Below are 27010 nucleotides of genomic sequence, written 5' to 3'. Positions count from 1 at the left end.
GCAATGCACTGAGACTATTGCAAAGCAATGCACAGACTATTGCAAAGCAATGCACAGAGACTATTGCAAAGCAATGCACAGACTGTTTCAAAGCAATGCACAGAGACTATTGCAAAGCAATGCACAGACTATTGCAAAGCAATGCACAGAGACTATTGCAAAGCAATGCACATACTATTGCAAAGCAATACACAGAGCCTATTGCAAAGCAATGCACAGATTATTGCAAAGCAATGCACAGGGACTATTGCAAAGCAATGCAGAGAGACTATTGCAAAGCAATGCACAGACTATTGCAAAGCAATGCACAATGCACAGACTATTGCAAAGCAATGCACAGACTATTGTAAAGCAATGCACAGAGACTATTGCAAAGCAATGCACAAAGACTATTGCAAAGCAATGCACAGACTATTGCAAAGCAATGCACAGATTATTGCAATGCACAGAGACTATTGCAAAGCAATGCACAGACTATTGCAAAGCAATGCACAATGCACAGACTATTGCAAAGCAATGTACAGACTATTGCAAAGCAATGCACAGAGACTATTGCAAAGCAATGCACAATGCACAGACTATTGCAAAGCAATGCACAGACTATTGCAAAACAATGCACAGACTATTGCAAAGCAATGCACAGAGACTATTGCAAATGCACAGAGACTATTGCAAAGCAATGCACAGAGACTTTTGCAAAGCAATGCACAGACTATTGCAAAGCAATGCGCAGACTATTGCAAAGCAATGCACTGAGACTATTGCAAAGCAATGCACAGACTATTGCAAAGCAATGCACAGACTATTGCAAAGCAATGCACAGAGACTATTGCAAAGCAATGCACAGACTATTTCAAAGCAATGCACAGAGACTATTGCAAAACAATGCACAGACTATTGCCAAGCAATGCACAGACTATTGCAAAGCAATGCACAGAGACTATTGCAAAGCAATGCACAGACTATTGCAAAGCAATGCACAGACTATTGCAAAGCAATGCACACACTATTGCAAAACAATGCACAGAGACTATTGCAAATGCACAGAGACTATTGCAAAGCAATGCACAGAGACTTTTGCAAAGCAATGCACAGACTATTGCAAAGCAATGCGCAGACTATTGCAAAGCAATGCACTGAGACTATTGCAAAGCAATGCACAGACTATTGCAAAGCAATGCACAGACTATTGCAAAGCAATGCACAGAGACTATTGCAAAGCAATGCACAGACTTTCAAAGCAATGCACAGAGACTATTGCAAAACAATGCACAGACTATTGCAAAGCAATGCACAGACTATTGCAAAGCAATGCACAGAGACTATTGCAAAGCAATGCACAGACTATTGCAAAGCAATACACAGAGCCTATTGCAAAGCAATGCACAGATTATTGCAAAGCAATGCACAGAGACTATTGCAAAGCAATGCAGAGAGACTATTGCAAAGCAATGCACAGACTATTGCAAAGCAATGCACAGACTATTGTAAAGCAATGCACAGAGACTATTGCAAAGCAATGCACAATGCACAGACTATTGCTAAGCAATGCACAGACTATTGTAAAGCAATGCACAGAGACTATTGCAAAGCAATGCACAAAGACTATTGCAAAGCAATGCACAGACTATTGCAAAGCAATGCACAAACTATTGCAAAGCAATGCACAGGGACTATTGCAAAGCAATGCACAGAGTATTGCAAAGCAATGCACAGAGACTATTGCAAAGCAATGCACAGAGACTTTTGCAAAGCAATGCACAGACTATTGCAAAGCAATGCACAATGCACAGACTATTGCAAAGCAATGCACAGACTATTGCAAAGCAATACACAGAGCCTATTGCAAAGCAATGCACAGATTATTGCAAAGCAATGTACAGAGACTATTGCAAAGCAATGCAGAGAGACTATTGCAAAGCAATGCACAGACTATTGCAAAGCAATGCACAATGCACAGACTATTGCAAAGCAATGCACAGACTATTGTAAAGCAATGCACAGAGACTATTGCAAAGCAATGCACAAAGACTATTGCAAAGCAATGCACAGACTATTGCAAAGCAATGCACAGACTATTGCAAAGCAATGCACGGAGACTATTGCAAAGCAATGCACAGACTATTGCAAAGCAATGCACAGAGACTATTGCAAAGCAATGCACAGAGACTATTGCAAAGCAATGCACGGACTATTGCAAAGCAATGCACAATGCACAGACTATTGCAAAGCAATGCGCAGACTATTGCAAAGCAATGCACTGAGACTATTGCAAAGCAATGCACAGACTATTGCAAAGCAATGCACAGAGACTATTGCAACGCAATGCACAGACTATTTCAAAGCAATGCACAGAGACTATTGCAAAGCAATGCACAGACTATTGCAAAGCAATGCACAGAGACTATTGCAAAGCAATGCACATACTATTGCAAAGCAATACACAGAGCCTATTGCAAAGCAATGCACAGATTATTGCAAAGCAATGCACAGGGACTATTGCAAAGCAATGCAGAGAGACTATTGCAAAGCAATGCACAGACTATTGCAAAGCAATGCACAATGCACAGACTATTGCAAAGCAATGCACAGACTATTGTAAAGCAATGCACAGAGACTATTGCAAAGCAATGCACAAAGACTATTGCAAAGCAATGCACAGACTATTGCAAAGCAATGCACAGATTATTGCAAAGCAATGCACAGAGACTATTGCAAAGCAATGCACAAAGACTATTGCAAAGCAATGCACAGACTATTGCAAAGCAATGCACAGATTATTGCAAAGCAATGCACAGAGACTATTGCAAAGCAATGCACAGACTATTGCAAAGCAATGCACAATGCACAGACTATTGCAAAGCAATGCACAGACTATTGCAAAGCAATGCACAGAGACTATTGCAAAGCAATGCACAATGCACAGACTATTGCAAAGCAATGCACAGACTATTGCAAAGCAATGCACAGAGACTATTGCAAAGCAATGCACAGACTATTGCAAAGCAATGCACAGACTATTGCAAAGCAATGCACAGAGACTATTGCAAATGCACAGAGACTATTGCAAAGCAATGCACAGAGACTTTTGCAAAGCAATGCACAGACTATTGCAAAGCAATGCGCAGACTATTGCAAAGCAATGCACTGAGACTATTGCAAAGCAATGCACAGACTATTGCAAAGCAATGCACAGACTATTGCAAAGCAATGCACAGAGACTATTGCAAAGCAATGCACAGACTATTTCAAAGCAATGCACAGAGACTATTGCAAAACAATGCACAGACTATTGCAAAGCAATGCACAGACTATTGCAAAGCAATGCACAGAGACTATTGCAAAGCAATGCACAGACTATTGCAAAGCAATACACAGAGCCTATTGCAAAGCAATGCACAGACTATTGCAAAGCAATGCACAGACTATTGCAAAGCAATGCACAGAGACTATTGCAAAGCAACGCACAGACTATTGCAAAGCAATGCACAGAGACTATTGCAAAGCAATGCACAGACTATTGCAAAGCAATGCACAGAGACTATTGCAAAGCAATGCACAGATTATTGCAAAGCAATGCACAGAGACTATTGCAAAGCAATGCACAGATTATTGCAAAGCAATGCACAGAGACTATTGCAAAGCAATGCACAGAGACTATTGCAAAGCAATGCACAGACTATTGCAAAGCAATGCACAATGCACAGACTATTGCAAAGCAATGCACAGACTATTGCAAAGCAATGGACAATGCACAGACTATTGCAAAGTAATGCACAGACTATTGCAAAGCAATGCACAGAGACTATTGCAAAGCAATGCACAAACTATTGCAAAGCAATGCACAGACTATTGCAAAGTAATGCACAGAGACTATTGCAAAGCAATGCACAGAGACTATTGCAAAGCAATGCACAGATACTATTGCAAAGCAATGCACAGACTATTGAAAAGCAATGCACAGAGACTATTGCAAAGCAATCCACAGAGACTACTGCAAAGCAATGCACAGACTATTGCAAAGCAATGCACAGAGACTATTGCAGATCAATGCACAGACTATTGCAAAGCAATGCACAGAGATTATTGCAAAGCAATGCACAGACTATTGCAAAGCAATGCACAGACTATTGCAAAGCAATGCACAGACTATTGCAAAGCAATGCACAGAGACTATTGCAAATGCACAGAGACTATTGCAAAGCAATGCACAGACTATTGCAAAGCAATGCACAGACTATTGCAAAGCAATGCACAGAGATTATTGCAAAGAAATGCACAGACTATTGCAAAGCAATGCACAGACTATTGCAAAGCAATGCACAGATTATTGCAAAGCAATGCACAGAGACTATTGCAAAGCAATGCACAGACTATTGCAAAGCAATGCACAGAGACTATTGCAAAGCAATGCACAGACTATTGCAAAGCAATGCACAGAGATTATTGCAAAGAAATGCACAGACTATTGCAAAGCAATGCACAGCAATGCACAGAGACTATTGCAAAGCAATGCACAGACTATTGCAAAGCAATGCACAGAGATTATTGCAAAGAAATGCACAGACTATTGCAAAGCAATGCACAGACTATTGCAAAGCAATGCACAGATTATTGCAAAGCAATGCACAGAGACTATTGCAAAGCAATGCACAGACTATTGCAAAGCAATGCACAGAGACTATTGCAAAGCAATGCACAGACTATTGCAAAGCAATGCACAGAGATTATTGCAAAGAAATGCACAGACTATTGCAAAGCAATGCACAGACTATTGCAAAGCAATGCACAGATTATTGCAAAGCAATGCACAGAGACTATTGCAAATCAATGCACAGACTATTGCAAAGCAATGCACAATGCACAGACTATTGCAAAGCAATGCACAGATTATTGCAAAGCAATGCACAGAGACTATTGCAAAGCAATGCACAGAGTATTGCAAAGCAATGCACAATGCACAGACCATTGCAAAGCAATGCACAGAGATTATTGCAAAGAAAAGCACAGACTATTGCAAAGCAATGCACAGAGACTATTGCAAAGCAATGCACAGAGTATTGCAAAGCAATGCACAATGCACAGACTATTGCAAAGCAATGCACAGAGATTATTGCAAAGAAAAGCACAGACTATTGCAAAGCAATGCACAGACTATTGCAAAGCAATGCACAGATTATTGCAAAGCAATGCACAGAGACTATTGCAAATCAATGCACAGACTATTGCAAAGCAATGCACAATGCACAGACTATTGCAAAGCAATGCACAGACTATTGCAAAGCAATGCACAGACTATTGCAAAGCAATGCACAGATTATTGCAAAGCAATGCACAGAGACTATTGCAAAGCAATGCACAGACTATTGCAAAGCAATGCACAGAGACTATTGCAAAGCAATGCACAGACTATTGCAAAGCAATGCACAGACTATTGCAAAACAATGCACAGAGACTATTGCAAATGCACAGAGACTATTGCAAAGCAATGCACAGAGACTTTTGCAAAGCAATGCACAGACTATTGCAAAGCAATGCGCAGACTATTGCAAAGCAATGCACTGAGACTATTGCAAAGCAATGCACAGACTATTGCAAAGCAATGCACAGACTATTGCAAAGCAATGCACAGAGACTATTGCAAAGCAATGCACAGACTATTTCAAAGCAATGCACAGAGACTATTGCAAAACAATGCACAGACTATTGCAAAGCAATGCACAGACTATTGCAAAGCAATGCACAGAGACTATTGCAAAGCAATGCACAGACTATTACAAAGCAATGCACAGAGCCTATTGCAAAGGAATGCACAGATTATTGCAAAGCAATGCACAGAGACTATTGCAAAGCAATGCAGAGAGACTATTGCAAAGCAATGCACAGACTATTGCAAAGCAATGCACAATGCACCGACTATTGCAAAGCAATGCACAGACTATTGTAAAGCAATGCACAGAGACTATTGCAAAGCAATGCACAAAGACTATTGCAAAGCAATGCACAGACTATTGCAAAGCAATGCACAGACTATTGCAAAGCAATGCACAGGGACTATTGCAAAGCAATGCACAGACTATTGCAAAGCAATGCACAGAGACTATTGCAAATCAATGCACAGGCTATTGCAAAGCAATGCACAGACTATTGCAAAGCAATGCACAGATTATTGCAAAGCAATGCACAGAGACTATTGCAAAGCAATGCAGAGAGACTATTGCAAAGCAATGCACAATGCACAGACTATTGCAAAGCAATGCACAGACTATTGTAAAGCAATGCACAGAGACTATTGCAAAGCAATGCACAGAGACTATTGCAAAGCAATGCACAAAGACTATTGCAAAGCAATGCACAGACTATTGCAAAGCAATGCACAGACTATTGCAAAGCAATGCACGGAGACTATTGCAAAGCAATGCACAGACTATTGCAAAGCAATGCACAGAGACTATTGCAAAGCAATGCACAGAGACTATTGCAAAGCAATGCACGGACTATTGCAAAGCAATGCACAATGCACAGACTATTGCAAAGCAATGCGCAGACTATTGCAAAGCAATGCACTGAGACTATTGCAAAGCAATGCACAGACTATTGCAAAGCAATGCACAGACTATTGCAAAGCAATGCACAGAGACTATTGCAAAGCAATGCACAGACTATTTCAAAGCAATGCACAGAGACTATTGCAAAGCAATGCACAGACTATTGCAAAGCAATGCACAGATTATTGCAAAGCAATGCACAGAGACTATTGCAAAGCAATGCACATACTGTTGCAAAGCAATACACAGAGCCTATTGCAAAGCAATGCACAGATTATTGCAAAGCAATGCACAGGGACTATTGCAAAGCAATGCAGAGAGACTATTGCAAAGCAATGCACAGACTATTGCAAAGCAATGCACAATGCACAGACTATTGCAAAGCAATGCACAGACTATTGTAAAGCAATGCACAGAGACTATTGCAAAGCAATGCACAAAGACTATTGCAAAGCAATGCACAGACTATTGCAAAGCAATGCACAGACTATTGCAAAGCAATGCACAGAGACTATTTCAAAGCAATGCACAGACTATTGCAAAGCAATGCACAGAGACTATTGCAAAGCAATGCACTGAGACTATTGCAAAGCAATGCACAGACTATTGCAAAGCAATGCACAATGCACAGACTATTGCAAAGCAATGCACAGACTATTGCAAAGCAATACACAGAGCCTATTGCAAAGCAATGCACAGATTATTGCAAAGCAATGCACAGAGACTATTGCAAAGCAATGCAGAGAGACTATTGCAAAGCAATGCACAGACTATTGCAAAGCAATGCACATTGCACAGACTATTGCAAAGCAATGCACAGACTATTGTAAAGCAATGCACAGAGACTATTGCAAAGCAATGCACAAAGACTATTGCAAAGCAATGCACAGACTATTGCAAAGCAATGCACAGACTATTGCAAAGCAATGCACAGAGACTATTGCAAAGCAATGCACAGACTATTGCAAAGCAATGCACAGAGACTATTGCAAAGCAATGCACAGAGACTATTGCAAAGCAATGCACAGACTATTGCAAAGCAATGCACAATGCACAGACTATTGCAAAGCAATGCACAGACTATTGCAAAGCAATGCACAGACTATTGCAAAGCAATGCACAATGCACAGACTATTGCAAAGCAATGCACAGATAATTGCAAAGCAATGCACAGACTATTGCAAAGCAATGCACAGACTATTGCAAAGCAATGCACAGAGACTATTGCAAAGCAATGCACAGAGACTATTGCAAAGGAATGCACAGAGACTTTTGCAAAGCAATGCACAGACTATTGCAAAGCAATGCACAGACTATTGCAAAGCAATGCGCAGACTATTGCAAAGCAATGCACAGAGACTATTGCAAAGCAATGCACAGACTATTGCAAAGCACAGACTATTGCAAAGCAATGCACAGACTATTGCAAAGCAATGCACAGACTATTGCAAAGCAATGCACAATGCACAGACTATTGCAAAATAATGCACAGACTATTGCAAAGCAATGCACAGAGACTATTGCAAAGCAATGCACAAACTATTGCAAAGCAATGCACAGACTATTGCAAAGTAATGCACAGAGACTATTGCAAAGCAATGCACAGAGACTATTGCAAAGCTATGCACAGAGACTATTGCAAAGCAATGCACAGACTATTGCAAAGCAATGCACAGAGACTATTGCAAAGCAATCCACAGAGACTACTGCAAAGCAATGCACAGACTATTGCAAAGCAATGCACAGAGACTATTGCAGATCAATGCACAGACTATTGGAAAGCAATGCACAGAGATTATTGCAAAGCAATGCACAGACTATTGCAAAGCAATGCACAGACTATTGCAAAGCAATGCACAGACTATTGCAAAGCAATGCACAGGCTATTGCAAAGCAATGCACATAGACTATTGCAAATGCACAGAGACTATTGCAAAGCAATGCAGACTATAGCAAAGCAATGCACAGACTATTGCAAAGCAATGCACAGAGACTATTGCAAAGCAATGCACAGACTATTGCAAAGCAATGCACAGAGACTATTGCAGATCAATGCACAGACTATTGCAAAGCAATGCACAGAGATTATTGCAAAGCAATGCACATACTATTGCAAAGCAATGCACAGACTATTGCAAAGCAATGCACAGACTATTGCAAAGCAATGCACAGAGACTATTGCAAAGCAATCCACACAGACTACTGCAAAGCAATGCACAGACTATTGCAAAGCAATGCACAGAGACTATTGCAGATCAATGCACAGACTATTGCAAAGCAATGCACAGAGATTATTGCAAAGCAATGCACAGACTATTGCAAAGCAATGCACAGACTATTGCAAAGCAATGCACAGACTATTGCAAAGCAATGCACAGAGACTATTGCAAAGCAATCCACAGACTATTGCAAAGCAATACACAGAGACCATTGCAAAGCAATGCACAGACTATTGCAAAGCAATGCACAGACTATTGCAAAGCAATGAACAAAGACTATTGCAAAGCAATGCACAGACTATTGCAAAGCAATGCACAGAGACTATTGCAAAGCAATGCACAGACTATTGCAAAGCAATGCACAGAGACTATTGTAGTGTAGTTCCTATTATCCCAATAGGCTCTGCGCATTGGAATAATACCTTCAGCAGTAAAGGCCTAGACCAGACGTTAACTAGGTCTACTACTGTCGATATTAGACTTAAAGTTTTGGGTTTGCCAGCTAGCTCAGAGTTCACTAGAAACGTTCTCGAATGTTCAGGAAGGACTTAACTTCCCTGATTAGACAAGAAGGGATTTAGTTTCTGACAACCATAGAACATGACAACTTTGCTCTCCCCTAATCAAGAGTATATCTCGAGAGTCGTGTGAACAAAAGGCAATTTATTTTACTCAGTCAGTACGTGCATTCTTAGTCTCATCAGATTGTAGAGAAAAGGAAGAGACGGGCGTGTTCAATAAAAAGGTGTTATTTATTGATCAGTCTCTTTTCTCATACAAGAGAAATGGATCGATATTATTGCAATACTTATAGTTAAGTAAAGTGCATACATTAGAAGCAGAAGTATAAAATAATACTGTAAAAACATTGATATGGTTTCTAAGCCATATGAAGGTTTTAAAATGAATAAAATATATTACATACACATATACATTTGACTAAACTTACTCAACTGGTGTTTCTAAATACGCCTACCCCGTGTACCTGACCTAAGTCTAATACGTGGGCAGGAATAGAAAGTTACAGTTTAAGTTAAGTTTGTTTTTGCCAAGTGAATAACTAAGGAATTCTCTGCGAGGGGTTATTCAGTTCTGTACCTGGAATCTAGGTTGAATGAGGGATGGTATCTCTCGTCTCTGGTCTCGATATTCCAGGCTGCCTGCGAGGGCTACCCAGAAACGCCGGTGCTGGATTTCTCGGCAGGAGAAAGCAGCTTCTCTCAGCGCGTCAGGAAGGCGGGGCTGCGCCAGCGGGGTCTGCTCTGCTCTTCGCTTCGGCAAGTATGGCTGCTCCGTCTCGTCACCACCGCGTGTCTTTGCATAGGGCAATATCGGTAATATTTATACCTTTAAGGTGCCGAGATTGACGTAAGGATGGACATAGATACGTCAATAAGGATGTCATACGACTTGCTCGTTAGCACATTCTTTTGCTGAAGTTCTCGGTGAAATCAAAACAATGGCCGCAGGGTTTTGCCCAGGTTGTCATAGGTTTGATTTGTTATGAGAACTCCGTATGCCTTATCAGGGGCTGGAGGAATATCGCTTGTCTAATTAGATCGCAAGCGTTATGACCTAATCAGATAACACGTTCCTGTGCCGTAGTGTGACTGCGTCAGATAACGGTATCTGCATCATGGGGGTTTTCTGCCTCATGGGCTGACTGTTAGTTAACTTGTTGGTTTGTTTAACCAGAATAGGGTCAGGAATAGGGGGATCGATTCAGAACCTATAGGAATACATCACACCCACTCCACGCTAACTATGGCCATATTTACTAATCTATGCATAGTAAAACATAGTACAACATACTATAGAGTATTGTGTATACCTTACCACCCCAAAATACATAAATGCATTTTGAAATTTTCAAATATACTGAAAAATTGCAGACATATGTATTGTATGCACTCAAGCTGTAGAATAATGCCAAAGTAATCGCATTAGTATACATTATTGCTATTTGGTATATGAGAATTACACATGAAATGGCTCTTAATACAGAAAAAAAAGTTCGAGACCATTTCATCACAGAATATATTAACAATGAACATACCAGCGGGCAGCTAATGACTATAAGCTATTTAAATTTTAGAAACCTTAGTTCTCTAAGAATAGTTCTTACTTTAAGCAGAAGATAGTGTCCCGAAAAATATGCAAAAATATTTTGGGGCTGCTGAAAAATTGCTGTCCGTGAACTGGAGGGAAAATTGTTCATGTGACTTTATTTTTAAAGTTGAAGGCCGAATTCAGGGAACGCCGTGTGCGAGCTTGCTCAAAAGTCTCTATTTCTGCTCTGGTGAGAACATCATATCATTTAGGCTTTCGAAAAAACTGTCAACAGCTTCCTGGGAAAGTTCCACTAACTCGGAAATAGGTGTAATCATGCATTCGTGCGCATGATTTTCTCCATTGACATTCTGATTCGCATTGCTGACAGAAGGTCGTACCTGATCGATGCTGCTTTCATCTTGAACTTCACTACCCATCAATCGTAGTGGTGAAGCTTCCACGAATGCCGTCATCAGGATTGGTAGCCTTTGAGGGCAGCACAAAGCGTGAACCTTGATCGGGCTCAACAATGTTTCTGCATCCATTGGCGCATCCGATTGTAGCGTCAGACAGGTGTCTAACACGCATTCTTCTCCGCATAGCAGACACCTTAATACAGGTAAAACACATCTTTGCCACATTGGTCGAAATGATAGAAACCAAGTCATGTTCAGGTCTCTAAGCCGGGAGAGTCCCAGGATTTTTGATATCCGGTCCCGGTATCCAATGGCTAGGATTGTTTCTTCCCTTGTCGCAAGAGTTTTGTCTGTGACATGGGTTGCCATAACGAAAAATAAGGACTAAGAATAGGATTCCTGCAATTAGTCCCAAGATCAGGGGAAGTCCGCCAAAAATCGAATGGACGAAATCTAGAAAAATACCCAGTATGGCTTTGAATGGTGTTAATGCCATCGAAAATACTGTACCTTTGAGACCCCATTGGTATCAGAAATATTTAAGATTTCATTCAGGATTTCTGCGAAATGTATGGGGGAATTAGTTGATAACAATGAATGTATCTCTGCAGTCGTCCTTGCGACTTGTAGCTCATACGTTTCTTTTGATGACGTGAGCCTTGTAGGCGTCTGAAGAAGCACTGTTTTCATTCTGCTTAAAGTATCTATTCGAATAGAAGTAATTTTCAAGTTGGGCCATGCCCTTGCCTCCCTGTCTGGAAAGGAGCTGGGGAACAATGAGCGTCCACAGCACTTGACCTTCGCAGTAGTAGTTACTAGATAAGGAGTCCCGGGCATAAGACTACAACATCTGCGGTCTACAATTAGAATGTAACTCCCATTATAGAGTCTTTGAAAGAATGGTTCTATTTCTGTTGCAGGTGCGCCTTGCTGGTGACATGAAAGGTTGTATGAATTCCCTTCACAGGCTCCATGCAAACTAATTCCGTTACACAGAAGCGTGCCGCTTAGTGACATCGCACAAGTATTGCCACTAAGAAACACTTTCTGTCCTTTATTACTGACACATGCATGTGAATAGGGCAGGTTCCATGTTGTTTTAATGTACCCCTTTCCCAATTTCTCGTACATGCCAGCCTGTATATATTTTTGGCAGTATTGAAACCTGAAGGTTGAGATTGGAATATTTATTATCCCATGTATCATCCATTCACTGACAGGTCGTTCTGACATTGTCACTGGTAATCTTTCGAGTTTCTCAATGCTCAGGATTGTATAATCAGCACCCTTTTGTGCCATACTGATTTGTCTATCAGTAAGCTTAAAGATTTGGAATAGTGACGTTGTGTTGATTAAACGCCAAGGCACATAGCCTGAACGCAGATTTTGTAACGTCCAGCCAAGCTGTACAATAGAGCGCAATTGGGACTGACCGTGTTGTAATAACAGTAAGTCTTGCGATAATATGTCGATTGCTGAAGACACAATGCTGTCCAAAGAAAAAATTCTGGAGGACAGAGTCATTAACCCATTGTCCACTACAGAAAGTGATTTTTCCAAATTAATACGGTCAATTTCCCGTATTCTCTCTGCTGTTTCAATTTGAGTAACCTTCCAGGCCTCATTGTATGCTGCATATACAGAGGCTGCTATGAAACGCTTTTGACGCTGTTTGCGTGGTCCCATAGTGAAATCACGCAAGTCAGCACCATCAGTAAGTAAAGTTAGGTGTTGCTTAATTTCTGCCAGTGTGGAAGTTTGTAGCCATTGAAGGCATAATTTGCCCACACTGTAGGTGGTTATTATCCCTGGGTGATGTCTTTGAGGATATCTAGGGTCTGGCCTGGTCATTTTGAACCCCTGTGTTTTGTTCAGGAATCTGTCTTGACAGTTATTAGTATCTGTGGGCCAGATCAACCACTGTTTCCAATCAGGATGTGTTCTGTTTTGGTTAAATACATAATTTACGTCTATCTCTTCATCTGTAGAGCTATTGCTGAACTTTGTTGGCTTTGGAATAGACGGTTTGTTTAAGTCTTTGATTTTGGCTAAGCCAAGACAGGTAGTTTGTTGAACAGTGTCATTTAAAAATATCATTTGTTCTGGGCTCATGCAGGCTCTAAACAAAGATTCTGTACCCTGCACTTGCCATTCTTTTGTACCCCAAACACTTTTTAATTCAATATTTTTGTCCCAATAATCAAAACCAAAAGTATTCATTTGTTCAAAAAATGAGTCTGAATATATCAATTTTGTGTTGGTTATCATGGTCTTTGTCCCTGTCTTGTTTGACAATTTAAAATAGAATGCTTCAGCATTACTTGTGTTAAAACCTGAAAAGTATGAATATTTGTCATAGAAGGTCCTTGAGCTTCCTTTTGGAGGGGTTGCACAATGTTCCCATTGATTATAATTTAAAACATTTCTAGGTTGTGCAGATCTATGTAAAAAATGGTTACCATAGTGGTTATAACAGTACATACTATCATAATTTGTAGAACCCTGCAAATAATCATGTTTGGTAAATTTAGCAGACATTACTAAGTCAGACATCATATTATTAATGCTTTCGAAGTCCCAATCATCAGCAAATGAGCTTGGTTTTGCAAAGTCACTCAATGAGATCTTAATTTGGTGTGGATATTTCAGGATTTCGACCGGACCATAAATTTCATAGTCAGTGTTGTCCCAGGCTACCCCACCCGGTATCGGATTGGCTGTGAAGTTGACTGAAGAAAGTTCTCTTTTTTCGACGTGTGAAGATGTGTGTGGTTTGAGGATCAAGTTGATTTTCTGACTTGCTGTGTCCATTTTAGCATATTTTCCCTCAATGAAGCGTCCCAAAGTAAATACCATGATGAGCCAAAGTATGAGGATAAATGCACCAAAACCCACCCAAAATTCGATCCATGGAGAAATCAGATATGTTTTTTTCAGTTGTTTCAAAAGTTCTTTAGCTTTTTCTTTAAAGGTTTTTGATGATGGCTGTGTCTTTGATTCACTGAAGCCTTCAGAGGAATCATCGAAGTTTATGAAGTAGCTGGATGCAGTTCTGTCAATTGTTCCAATTGCTTCAGGATTTCTGTTTCTTGCATTTTCACTTGGTACTTCATTATAGATTGGTGTGTCTCTGCTAAATGTTTTTATTTGGGTTTTCAGAGGTCTGAGCTCTATTGCATTGTTGCATAGTCCTTGTTGTTCTACTGTAGGCGTTTCGAATGTGATGAGCCTCTTTGTTAGGACCTCTGTACTGGTAGCAAACCTTGGTGTTCGGCTACTTATTGGGAGTCCACTTGGCCTACTGTTTGTTATCGGCCACATGATTGTGGTTTTACCAGGTCGATGGATACAACTCGGTTCTCCTTTTTACCAGCAAGTGGCGGTAGTACAACTGATCTTGTCCGGTTGACAGACAAGACAGGAACTGCTTTTCTGTAAGAAGGCCCAAATTCCTTCTTTACCGCGATCTTTTCTCTGACTAGATCCCCGACTTTTGGAATCCAGACAGGTCTTGCTGGGACAGGTGGTGGTTCTTCAGTGGTTGTTGGCTGTTGTTTCAACTTTATGTTGCTCAGGTCTTTTCTTGTTTTGTTTAAGTCCTGCAAAATAGCCAAACGGTCTTTGATATCAAAGCTTTTTTCTTTCACCACTGAAGTCTGACTATCAATGTCAGAGATCAACATCCTAGTTCCAAATAATAATTCGTACGCACTGAATCCCTTCAGAGAATATCTTGGCAAGTTATTTAGACTACGTTGGACACTTATTAGATGTTTGACCCACCCAGCTCCCGAACCTAATATCCTTTCCGTTATAGATTGCTTTATGCCTTGGTTTTTCCTTTACACCATCCCGTACCCTCAGGAAGGAAGTGAGAAGATTCCCGCTGGGCTATGCTCATTTGGTCATGTTTCCCCTCAGGCTGGAGGGCTAGAGTGAAGACAATGGTCAAACGTAGCATGCTCTTAGCGTATATGCCATTTAGACTCGCAAATCTTTGTATAACAGTCCAGACGTCAGCCGAGTGCTGGTGATCTACATTATAAGTGGAAACTAGCCTGTATATGTTAATCGCAACCCTTCCTTTTTACTCCTGATTTTTTCTGGAGTAAAACGACGAGGTATTAAACTGTTTCTCTCCCCACTGCGATCTCTGTTGCAGTTTGGGCAGTTTTTTACAAACATGGTGTGACGCAGGCTCATGCCTGGCCACCAGTACCTTGATTGTAATTCTTCCAGAGAATCTTTTAGTTTGAGGTGTCTGAGACCCTCGCCCATATGTGCGTCTGCGATTAACAAGTTTCTCCTGTCCATGTTTGGAATCACTCTATCCCCCACTCCAGGGATTCGAGCAAAAGGGACGGAGTTTGCATCGATTATGTATGTATAATTGAGTGGATAGTTGATCGGTAACGCTGAGCAGTCGCCTTTTGATGACGTTTTCACCGCCAGCACTGTTTCACCGTCAATGTATTTTAATGTACGCTTTTTTCGAACTACGGGAGCCGATTTAGTGGCTGCCGCTGTGGCTGTCTCAGCCAATGAATTCCCTGCAACGTGAACGCCATCACATTGATGACTCAGTGAGTGTGTCACGTGAGTCTTTGGTAGTTCTTTTTGTAAAAGAGCTATTTGTTCCCAGAGCAGTTTCTGCTTTATTGGTGCATCTGTGTCATCTTTGTAACCGTTTTGAATCCATGTCTGCAAATCCTTGTTATATGATTTGACGCAGTAATATGAATCTGACACTACAAGTGTCGGGAATTCGCGATCCGCATTATCTAACGCCATTTTCAATGCTAATATTTCAGTCTGTTGTTCTGAATTAGTTTCTACTGAGTGTGTTTTTGTTAATAGAGGTTTTAGTTTACCTCCGCGCCACACTTCTTTTGTAATCCCACATGTGGGGTTGTATGCCTGTTCTCCCCAAACGGGGGGTTGAGCATGTCCGTCTGTATAAATTACACAGGCGTAATGTCGTAAAGGCAGAATGTCGGTTGGCAGAGGATATGTTTTTTCATATTCTAAATTTTCCATTTCTTCTAGTTCTGGATCAAAGTAATAGTATACTTTGTCCGTTGCGATTGAATTCACCCATTGTATCCATTCCGGATTCAATGTTGTTGTTGGTAAATTACACGGTGTTGTTAGTGCCTCAAAGGCTGATTCTGCTGTTCTGACTGTGATATGTCTACCGTCCGCTTGATCTTTTTCTCTAGCTATTGCGGTTTGAACTGCATGAACAATTTTTTCTTTGGTGCTGAATTTCTGTTCAGCTTCTGTGTACAAGTGTGATTTGAATGCAATTGGTACCTTTTCTCCCTCATTAGAGGTCAGGTATGTGAATCCGCATCTTCCTGGGATGACTCGAATCACAAGATTGCGTGTGTTGTCACGTGTTTCTAATTTTGTTTTAATTAGCATGTCTGTTTGTAAGGATCTCAAAATTTTTGTGTGTATTTGAGTCCAATTAGTTCTTTTAAAATCTGGTTTTATCAGATCATAAAGGGGTTTGACCCTTTCTGCGTAATTTGCAATGTATGTTCTTCCGAAATTTAGGAAGCCTAGAATTGACTGTAGGTTTTTTAGTGTTCTAGGTGCTTGGAGTACGGCACATTTCTCTAGGAAATTGTCAGCCAGGCTTTTGCCTTCACTTGATAATATGGCCGGGATACCCTTCACCCCCTCCCAACACAATCCCCAAGAATGGGAAGACGGAAACGGTTCTTGAGCTTTTGGAAGGCGGTGAGGGAGTTACCCTCACCGGCCGTATTTATTAAAATATGAAACAAAATTAAAACATTAAATTAACAGTTTCATATCATGTACAATTTCATTTACACATTACGATGCATTTCTCAAAATTCAAATTGTACATCCTAACATTATGGGCCAACGGCAAGGTCGTAACCGGTGTCAGATCCCTAATACCATAACTCCCCCCCTCACTTGTGAGGGGCGGGCGCACAGAGGACTGTACCTCTGTGCCAACTTCCAATTTCCCTTGTCTTAACGGGGGCCCCATATTTACTCGACGCCATCTTGGTGGTCGTCTGAGGACTCGTGTGAGGTGTCTAGAAGGTAGCGTAGACCCCCCTCCCACCCCACACTGCTTACCACATCTGCCGTCGCGGATGTCCTGGCCCCGGGAAATTCCCAAGAGGGGCCCGTAGCCCCTCCTCCCCAGGGAGGGGCCGATGACCGCCTTCCCTTTCGGCGTCCCCATCCTTAGAGGGTACCGCCTCCCCGTGTGAGGGGCCAATGGCCGCCTCCCCCCGGGCGCTCCCATCCATAATGGGTGGCGCCCCACCTCTAGGGATCTTCCAATTACTGCTCACCGATCATGACCTTACCGCCCGACCAGAAAATAAATACGACATTTTTTAAAACCAAAGAGAATAACAGTTATACTGGGCATTTTTAAAACATAAAAACTTCCAACTATGCCATAACAGCTCTTACACTTCGCTGCGATACTTCGCCTAGAAAGAGCAACCATTTTATTGTCAAATCACGACCATCCCAACTTATTCGAAACAACCTGAGAAGAGATAATATCCTCGTTAATTAACTTTATTGCAATACAAATCGCTGCCATCAGGGGCTGGTGGGTGGGTCAAAATTGGCTCCTTGTTCCGTCTCGGGCTCACGAGCAACGAGGAGGTGCAGCTTCCAAGTACAGGAACAAGAGGATGCTTCCTCGGAATGATGCTCCTTTTATCCTTCTTTGGGAGGGCGTGGGCCTTCCCCCAAACGCCTACGGGGGCGGTTCGAACGGTGTAGGTGTCTAGGACAACCCCTCTTGGGCGGGAAAAGGCGCGCCCCGGCTACGCCACTACGGGCATACCAGCCAAGCCACGCCTCCCGCCCAAAACGGTTTCTCGGGGGGATCGGGGTACTCCACCATACGTTCGGGGGGACCGAGTGGTCGCCCCTTTCCATATGGCCGGGATACCCGTCACCCCCTCCCAACACAATCCCCAAGAATGGGAAGACGGAAACGGTTCTTGAGCTTTTGGAAGGCGGTGAGGGAGTTACCCTCACCGGCCGTATTTATTAAAATATGAAACAAAATTAAAACATTAAATTAACAGTTTCATATCATGTACAATTTCATTTACACATTACGATGCATTTCTCAAAATTCAAATTGTACATCCTAACATTATGGGCCAACGGCAAGGTCGTAACCGGTGTCAGATCCCTAATACCATAACTCCCCCCCTCACTTGTGAGGGGCGGGCGCACAGAGGACTGTACCTCTGTGCCAACTTCCAATTTCCCTTGTCTTAACGGGGGCCCCATATTTACTCGACGCCATCTTGGTGGTCGTCCGAGGACTCGTGTGAGGTGTCTAGAAGGTAGCGTAGACCCCCCTCCCACCCCACACTGCTTACCACATCCGCCGTCGCGGATGTCCTGGCCCCGGGAAATTCCCAGGAGGGGCCCGTAGCCCCTCCTCTTCAGGGAGGGGCCGATGACCACCTTCCCTTTCGGCGTCCCCATCCTTAGAGGGTACCGCCTCCCCGTGTGAGGGGCCAATGGCCGCCTCCCCCCGGGCGCTCCCATCCATAATGGGTGCCGCCCCACCTCTAGGGATCTTCCAATTACTGCTCACCGATCATGACCTTACCGCCACAGGCCGGATAGTTGACCGGCTATCCGGACCCCCCAAAAAACTCCTACTAAAGGTCATGGCTACACAAACTTTTTAACCAAGCTATGAAGTCCCCTATGAGCAAGACATTTCCCTCCCGGGACAAATGGACCCCATCTTCCAGATACATATGGTCCCCCCGTATACATCCATGGGGTACACAATGCAATTTTCCTGTGCGAAACAATCTACCTAGTTTGCTATTAACCTTCTTTACCGAGTGATTCAAAGCTGACACAGAGAGGGCCCCCCGCCACACCTTCCGCGGAATCATGTGTGACCATGCGATCGTGCACCCCGGAACCCTTCTTGCCAACCAGCTTACCGAGGCCAAGATTAACTCAAGAAGTACTCGTCGACCAATGGTCACCAAATCATTGCCCCCAAGATGTACTATGATTACAGACGGCGGTGACCTTGTCCGCCCTAACAAACCCTCCATAAAACCTTGAAACTGGTCAATACAGAGCCCGCCCCTTCCGTGGAAGGTCACCCTGTACCCGTATTTCCCCGCAACGTGAATCATGTCACCTGCTTTGAATACATCCGCGGCGCGCCTCACGTATGAGTGGCCAACGACCCACACCACTCTTTCCTCAGCCGGTGATCTTTGACCGTTGGTCCCCAGGTGTCGGGTCAACTGCACAGTCCACCCCGCAAAGCCTGCTCGCGCAACTGAAAATCAAACAGAAAACAAGAAGCGTGAGTGCATGACACAGGCTTCACAACATACCTTTTATAGCAATTCGAGGACCAACGCCCCAATTGTTTCACTTTTTCAACACTCAGACCCCTGGCTGTAGCCTCTGTAGCAGCCCCTATCCGGAAGGAATGGGTCCCAAAATCGCTCGGGTCCAAGCCCGCTGCCGCGATTGCCATTGTTAACACCCGCTGAAACTGAAACCTAGTCAGTGGGGTGGCGTCGGTGTGTCTCAACAAACTCCCCCCCATGATGCCGCCCTCTGCGCTAAATACACCTCCACGCATTTTACCGGGCACATGGGAGACTCCGGAATACGCTGGACCACCACACTGTCCCCGATGGCTGCCTGATCGGTTTAGGAACTGGCTATTGTGACCAACATTGTGTCACCCTTGATCTGAATGTGATCTCGACACAGACCTCCCCCCGTATCCCACTTATTCCTTGCTACCAGCTCGCCCACCCGCATAGCCCCATGGAATGCTAATGCAAAAGCGGCCCGGAACAGCACCGTCTCTGAATGAGATGAACAAGTCGCAGGGAGTACGGACATTAACAGGGACAACCTTGCCAGATCTATCGGGTGCCTTTCATCCACTCTACGGCCCTCAAGGCGTTGCCACCCACGCAGTGCCCTTTCTACGAGAAAGGACGATGTGGGGTCCTGGATGCCATGCGCCTGCGCCATGAAGGCAATGGCGGCCCTGTGCCTGTTAGCTGTTGCCAGTGATCGGCCTGCCTGATGTAGTGCTACCAGAAATCGCAGAACATACTCCTCCTGTCCCCAGTGCTCCCCCCCCGCTGAACCCAAAAATGACCAATAGGAACGGAACGCTCCTTCATATGCCTTCCTTGTCCTGGGTGCTAGACTCTCTCCCACGAGGTTTTGTAATCCGGGGCACCGAGAAACCAGAGAGCTTCGGGAAATGGTGCCGCCACCAAGTCCGCTGAGGGCAGAAAACCCCTGAAAGCCTGCATATGGGAACGAGAGAGTGCATCAGCTGCCTGGTTCAGTACCCCCGGCACGTGTCTTGCCCTAAAGTGGACGTTTAGTCTCATACATAGCAGAACAATTTCTTTCAGCAATCTCAAAATCCATTTGCAGCGTGCTGCCTGATTATTGATACATTCAACAACAGTCATATTATCAGACCAGAACACCACAGCACGATCACGAAACCCTTCTGGCCATGTTTTCAAGGCCACCAGAATGGGGAACAGCTCAAGGAACCCGATGTTACCTGTGAGCCCACTATCGTGCCACCACGCCGGCCATGTCCGTGCCGACCATTTCTCACCAAAAATGGCGCCAAAACCCACACTTCCTGCCGAGTCAGTCCACAACCCCAGCTCCTCGGAGGAAACTGATGGTTTGTTCCACACGACACGACCGTTGAAATCCACCAGAAATGCCAACCATATGCGCATGTCCTGGCGAACCTCGGCTGACAGTCTTGTGCGGTGGTGTCCTTCCTTGAGGCCCACCATGGCTTGTGCGATAGAGCGGGCAAAGGGGCGGGCCATCGGTATCACTCTGAGGGCAAAGTTAAGCTGACCCACAGCTTGTTGCAGCTGATGGAGAGTTACTTTTCTCTCGCCAATGCATACTTCCAGTGAGGCCTTAAACTTCATTACCTTCTCCTTGGGCAGACGGAAGCACCCCTCTACTGAATCAAGCTCGATTCCAAGAAACTCGAGAGAAGTAGATGGCCCCACTGTCTTGCCTGGTGCCAATGGCACACCAAAACTTTTCATGAGATTACAGAATTCCATCAAAGCCTGTTCACATTCCGTGCCCCCGGCTGCCCCCAGAAACAGAAAATCATCAAGGTAGTGCATTACCTGCGTGAGGCCCGTGGCTCTAGTGAACACCCATTGCAAAAAAGTACTGAACTTCTCAAAATATGCACAAGAGATGGAGCAACCCATTGGCATACATTTATCCATGTAATAGCGTCCTTGGAACACAAAACCTAAGAGATGCTGATCCTGTGGGTGTACCGGGAGCAACCGGAACGCTGACTCAATATCTGATTTAGCCATCAGCGCTCCGGGCCCTAGGCGATTCAACATGGCGACGGCCTCATCAAAGGATGCGTACCGCACCGAACAAAGTCCCGGGTCAATCGCATCGTTCACCGAAAGACCCCTAGGAGCGGACAAATTATGGATTAACCGAAACTCACCTGGGTCCTTCTTGGGGACTACTCCCAACGGTGAACAAACAAAATTAACAACAGGCGGGTGAACATACGGTCCCGCAACCCGACCTCGGGTCACCTCTTTTGCAATCTTTGCCTGTACCACCGTCGTATTTCGTTGAACAGATAGTTGATTTTTACACTGTGTTTCCCCCCGTAAACCCCCCGCCGGGATGCGGAAACCATATGAGAAACCGTCTCGCAACACCCCAGCGGAGACATGGTCTGGGTATCGGTTCAGCCAAGGGATCAATGCCATGATGTCAACCGGAGTAGGCAACGGTGCCCCTCGGGCGATGTTAGACCTGTTTGGCCCCCCTCTACCTCCTGTCTCACCATTCTTTGCTCTGCACGAACTCTCGGGGTGTGAGGACTGTCCACACCCTGCACACTCATGCCTGAACTTGCATGTCCCTTGTGGCCTAGTGCACTTGCCTCTGTTAAAGCTCCAACACACCCCTTTTTTACCAGAGTTCCCATTATTCTTGTTGTGCTGATCCCCGTTGGCGCCTGCCCGAAAGGGTGCCGCCAAGTAATGGCGGGAAGGCTCTGCGCCGTTCCCGCCAAAAGAAGACGACCTCGCCGTGTTTGGCATAACCTGTTTCTGCCAGGAAATGGAGTCGAAACAATCCCACGTCAGGGATGAGTCGTGCTCCTTGGCCTTACGAAATTTGTTATCATAACCCATCCATTGATTACCTTCATATGATTCAAAAAATTCCATAATACGTGTTTGGTAACAGGCCAATTCTGACAATACTTCAGGCCTACGTTCCCCCATGATTGCTGTGAACATTCCGAACGCCCTGGCCCAATTAGCGATTGTTTCCTCCACCCTGAAACCCGCCATTTTTGCACGCCATACACTCGGATGCAACAACTCCTTCTGATTTTTAACGTGCTCTATCTCATAGTGATCAGTCAACAGCGAAAACATGTTCACATATTTATCAGCCCAAATCCTTTCTTTCACATCCATCGGGATATGCTGAACCACTTTTTCCCTCCTCGAGGGCAACGATCCCTCCCCCGCTATTGGCAACGGCTTCTTACCAGAACCAGGAGCTGTATCTGTTGCAGCTGTTGTTCCAACGCCCGGTGCCGGTTTATCCGAGGGGACCTGTGGGGAAACAATAGGACAAGGTGCCTTCGCAGCATCTCTCGATTGCCGCAACTGCTTCATTATCAACCTGGCCTCTGCCGCCGTGTCTCCTGATGCCAGAGCACTCTCGTTGCTCTTGCCTAACCATGCTGCCAACTGAGCGGCCAGTTCGGGAGGCATATCCCCCTCGCTCACGGGCGTAACCACCACAGGGATCGGCTGTCCCGCGTTCGGGATCGGAACTGGGACACCCACCGGACCGACCGGGCTCGCCGGAGGTGACTCGGGAACCGGGGCCTCCCCTCCTGCCGCCCCATTCCTGACCCTTTTACCTCTCCCGGCAGGGACTATTCCCGGCAATGCTGGCCCGATGATTTTCTTCGGTCTCCCCGTGCCATTCATTGCCGCCATCTGCTTCTTCATGTCCGCCATATCTTTCACCAGCATGCGAAGCAGCTGTTCAGTCCCAACCTTCTTTCTGACCTTTTTGCCAGGCATCGTATCGCGGATATCCGAATCGAGGTCCTGGATCCAAAGCTTCGGACTCACTGAAAGAGAAACACAAAATTACAAGTTCTCAAAATTGGCTCCTTGTTCCGTCTCGGGCTCACGAGCAACGAGGAGGTGCAGCTTCCAAGTACAGGTACAAGAGGATGCTTCCTCGGAATGATGCTCCTTTTATCCTTCTTTGGGAGGGCGTGGGCCTTCCCCCAAACGCCTACGGGGGCGGTTCGAACGGTGTAGGTGTCTAGGACAACCCCTCTTGGGCGGGAAAAGGCGCGCCCCGGCTACGCCACTACGGGCATACCAGCCAAGCCACGCCTCCCGTCCAAAACGGTTTCCCGGGGGGATCGGGGTACTCCACCATACGTTCGGGGGGACCGAGTGGTCGCCCCTTTCCATTCATATCCTAAGAACAGGACTGTCAGATGGGCAATTCTGGATTTTTTAAAGTTGAATTTGTAACCCTCTGCTGCGAACCCAAGTATTATGGTGTTCACTCTTTTCAAGTGAGTCTCCAAGTCATCATCTGTTAAGTAAATGTCATCGACATAAGATAATGCTTCATCATCATATAGTTGTAGTAATTCTGTTACTCTCGCTGAGAATACTCCCGGGCTGTTCTTGTACCCCTGGGCTAACCGACAGAATTGTTTTTGAGTGCCATTTATTGAGAATGCAGTTAAATACCTGCTCTCTGGTGCTATGTTTTGACAAAAGAATCCATTAGAGATGTCTAATGTTGTTTTGTATTTTTTGCGCACTATGTTATTCATTAGTGCAGCACTATGTGAGTTTTGCACTGCAAAAGTTTTGCAACATGTGTTAAGGTGTCGGTAATCCAAAACTAGACGATATGAATTGTCTGGTTTGGAGACCGGAAACAAAGGGTTGTTCATTTGTGAGGTGCAAGTTTCAATCACCCCCTGGTATTCTAGCTGATCTAGTATTTCATTTACCTGTTTTTTAGCTTCTTGCTTAATTGGGTACTGCCTTTGTGTAGTTGGTTGTGATTTTAACTGGATTTTGTGAGGAGGAGAGTCCTCATCCCATCCCACGTGATTTTTATATAAAGCAGGAGCTAGAGCCACTGCCCACTTTCTAGCAAGTGTGTCTTTTTTATGAATTGGGATATGATTTGAGAAGGCAGGCATAATTATTTCTTCGCCATGAGGGCACTCCCTGACAAACTCTCGTGGCCAGTCTTTTTCAGCTAGAAGGATATCATAGCCCTTGGAGAGATTATCCCAAAATAGTCCCCTTATTTTTCTAGTCTTATCCCCCTCTATACGCAATGTTATTTCGTATATTTTGTGAGGTTTGCTAACTCTGGTGTCCGCAGTTTCCACTTGAAGATATTCATTCGTGTCCACTGTCTCCAGATGATTCATAAGGACTTTGCGAGCTATGCTCACTTCTGCTGCGCTGTCTAGCATTGTCTGAGCCCATTCCCCGTTTTTCAGTTGTGTCCTCAGAATTCTCGGCATTGTTAACTATTTTAATGCTGGCTACCTTCTTTTTTGGAAATTGTAATTTCTTTTTTAGCTGAGCAGGTTCCTTGTCTTTGGACTTGGCGTGCTCTTCTCTTTGTTCTGATCGTCCTCTTCTTTCCGATTTCTGCGAGGAATTCTGAAAAGATTGAGAGGGACGTGTATCAATGTCTTGATATCTTTCAGGTTTTTTTATATTATCCCTATTTCTAAGGTTATATCTTTTCCCAGAGGGGTCACTCTGAGGTGACCTGTGTCTTTGGTTCGGAGATTTTTCTCTTCGCCTAGGAGACCTTCCTCGGGACTGGAATTTCTTTTCTTTAGGACTGGATTGTTTATTTCCATCCCAGTTCTTTTTTGGTGATGTTGAATTATTGTTATAAAATATTTTTTCAGGACTTTCAATTAGTTGCGGTTTTACTGGTATTCCACCTAAACTATCTCTACCTAGTTCCTCATAGGATTTTTCTATGATTCTGGCAATTTCAGCTGGTTGGTCTGCTATATCTGTCTCTTTTAACCTCTGGCGGATCGCCACGTTTGCTGCTTCTCCCTTTATGTTGGCTAATAATATAGCCAAGACCTGCTTGAAGTCTTTTAGTAATTTCATACCAAGAGTTAAAGCGGGTTCTGGACCATATTCATCTTGAATTTGTTTTAGCACATCTGGTATTACCGAAATAGATGGAACACCGTGCGTTTTTGTGTAAATGGAAGGAAAGACTGTACCCCAAGTGTCACAGTCCTCAATGTGTGGTGCGATTCCCATTGGAAGACAGATAGTCAGAATCCTGTGCTTTTTTAGCGGGGTGGTGTCTGGAAACACCGCCTCTATTTGGGTGATTTTCTGCGCTAGCCAGAATGGTATTTGTTCCCGTTTAGCCGGTACTTTACCTAGGCAGGACTGGATGTTCTGTGGTGTAATTTTATTTGTGTTCCCCTGGTGAGGGGTCAGCTGTGGGAGTTTAATCGCTGGCTGAATTGTTGAAGTCCGCATCACATACTGGACTAATTGTCTATGTATTTTTATTAATTGTTTTAGCTGTGTTAACAGGTTAGCTGCAGACATCCCGTCGATGTCTGGATGTGGTGTGTATCCGGCTAGGACCGGCCACGTTGCTCCTGGTCTACCTAAAGGACCGAGCCTGGTGATGTGATTATTGTGTATTAGGGCGCCATTAAATAAGAGCAAATGCTCTTGAAATTTAAGTGGTACTTCCACCTCCTCGAAAGGAGTGTACATTTCAGGAGGTTCCTCTATTTTGTAATAGTGGAAGTACTTTGTTACAGGATTTGCTGCTGGAAAGTTTATCCATGAATAGTATACCTCTGTCTGCCGATATTCGTGTGCCTCAATTACGAATATGACTGTACCACCTCTAGGTGTCAGTCCATTTTCTATAAGTTTTATGGTTATAGATTTCCTTTTGATGACCGGAATGAGTATTATATTCGGGTCCGCTTCCTGCATGGTAGCATCAGCTTCTGCGAGTTCAGTTGCTAATCTAACTGCCTCTCTTTCTTCATCACTGTCTCCCATTTTACCGACAGGAAGGTTATTCTGTTTGTTTGCAGATCAGGTTTCTTATGGAAACAAAGATTAGATGCACAATATTTTGGAACAGTGTATCCTTCAATATTGACTTATACCAAGAACCATACATAGGAGTTCCCTCCTGCGAGGTCTGGCGGATATAACCTTTCACCCACTCCAGACGTCTTTGGAGTATTTGGGAAAAGGGGTCTGAGTGAGAAAGCACGACTGAGTTACTCTAAATGTCTTACGTTAGTTTTATCACCCTTTCCAAACGCGTTGGGCGCCATGTAGTGTAGTTCCTAATATCCCAATAGGCTCTGCGCATTGGAATAATACCTTCAGCAGTAAAGACCTAGACCAGACGTTAACTAGGTCTACTACTGTCGATATTAGACTTAAAGTTTTGGGTTTGCCAGCTAGCTCAGAGTTCACTAGAAACTTTCTCGAATGTTCAGGAAGGACTTAACTTCCCTGATTAGACAAGAAGGGATTTAGTTTCTGACAACCATAGAACATGACAACTTTGCTCTCCCCTAATCAAGAGTATATCTCGAGAGTCGTGTGAACAAAAGGCAATTTATTTT

At 44.0% G+C, this 27010-nt stretch overlaps 1 protein-coding gene across 1 annotated transcript in view; it reads right to left on the bottom strand.

The window, feature by feature from the left end:
• The window catches only part of LOC144805720 (uncharacterized), a 1117917-nt gene that overhangs the window by 1029414 nt on the left and 61493 nt on the right, over positions 1-27010 (bottom strand). The window lies entirely within an intron of this gene.

This window comes from Lissotriton helveticus, assembly GCF_964261635.1.
Source record: "Lissotriton helveticus chromosome 1_1 unlocalized genomic scaffold, aLisHel1.1 SUPER_1_unloc_2, whole genome shotgun sequence".
NCBI lineage: Eukaryota > Metazoa > Chordata > Amphibia > Caudata > Salamandridae > Lissotriton > Lissotriton helveticus.
This window is presented reverse-complemented; position numbering and strand designations above follow the sequence as displayed.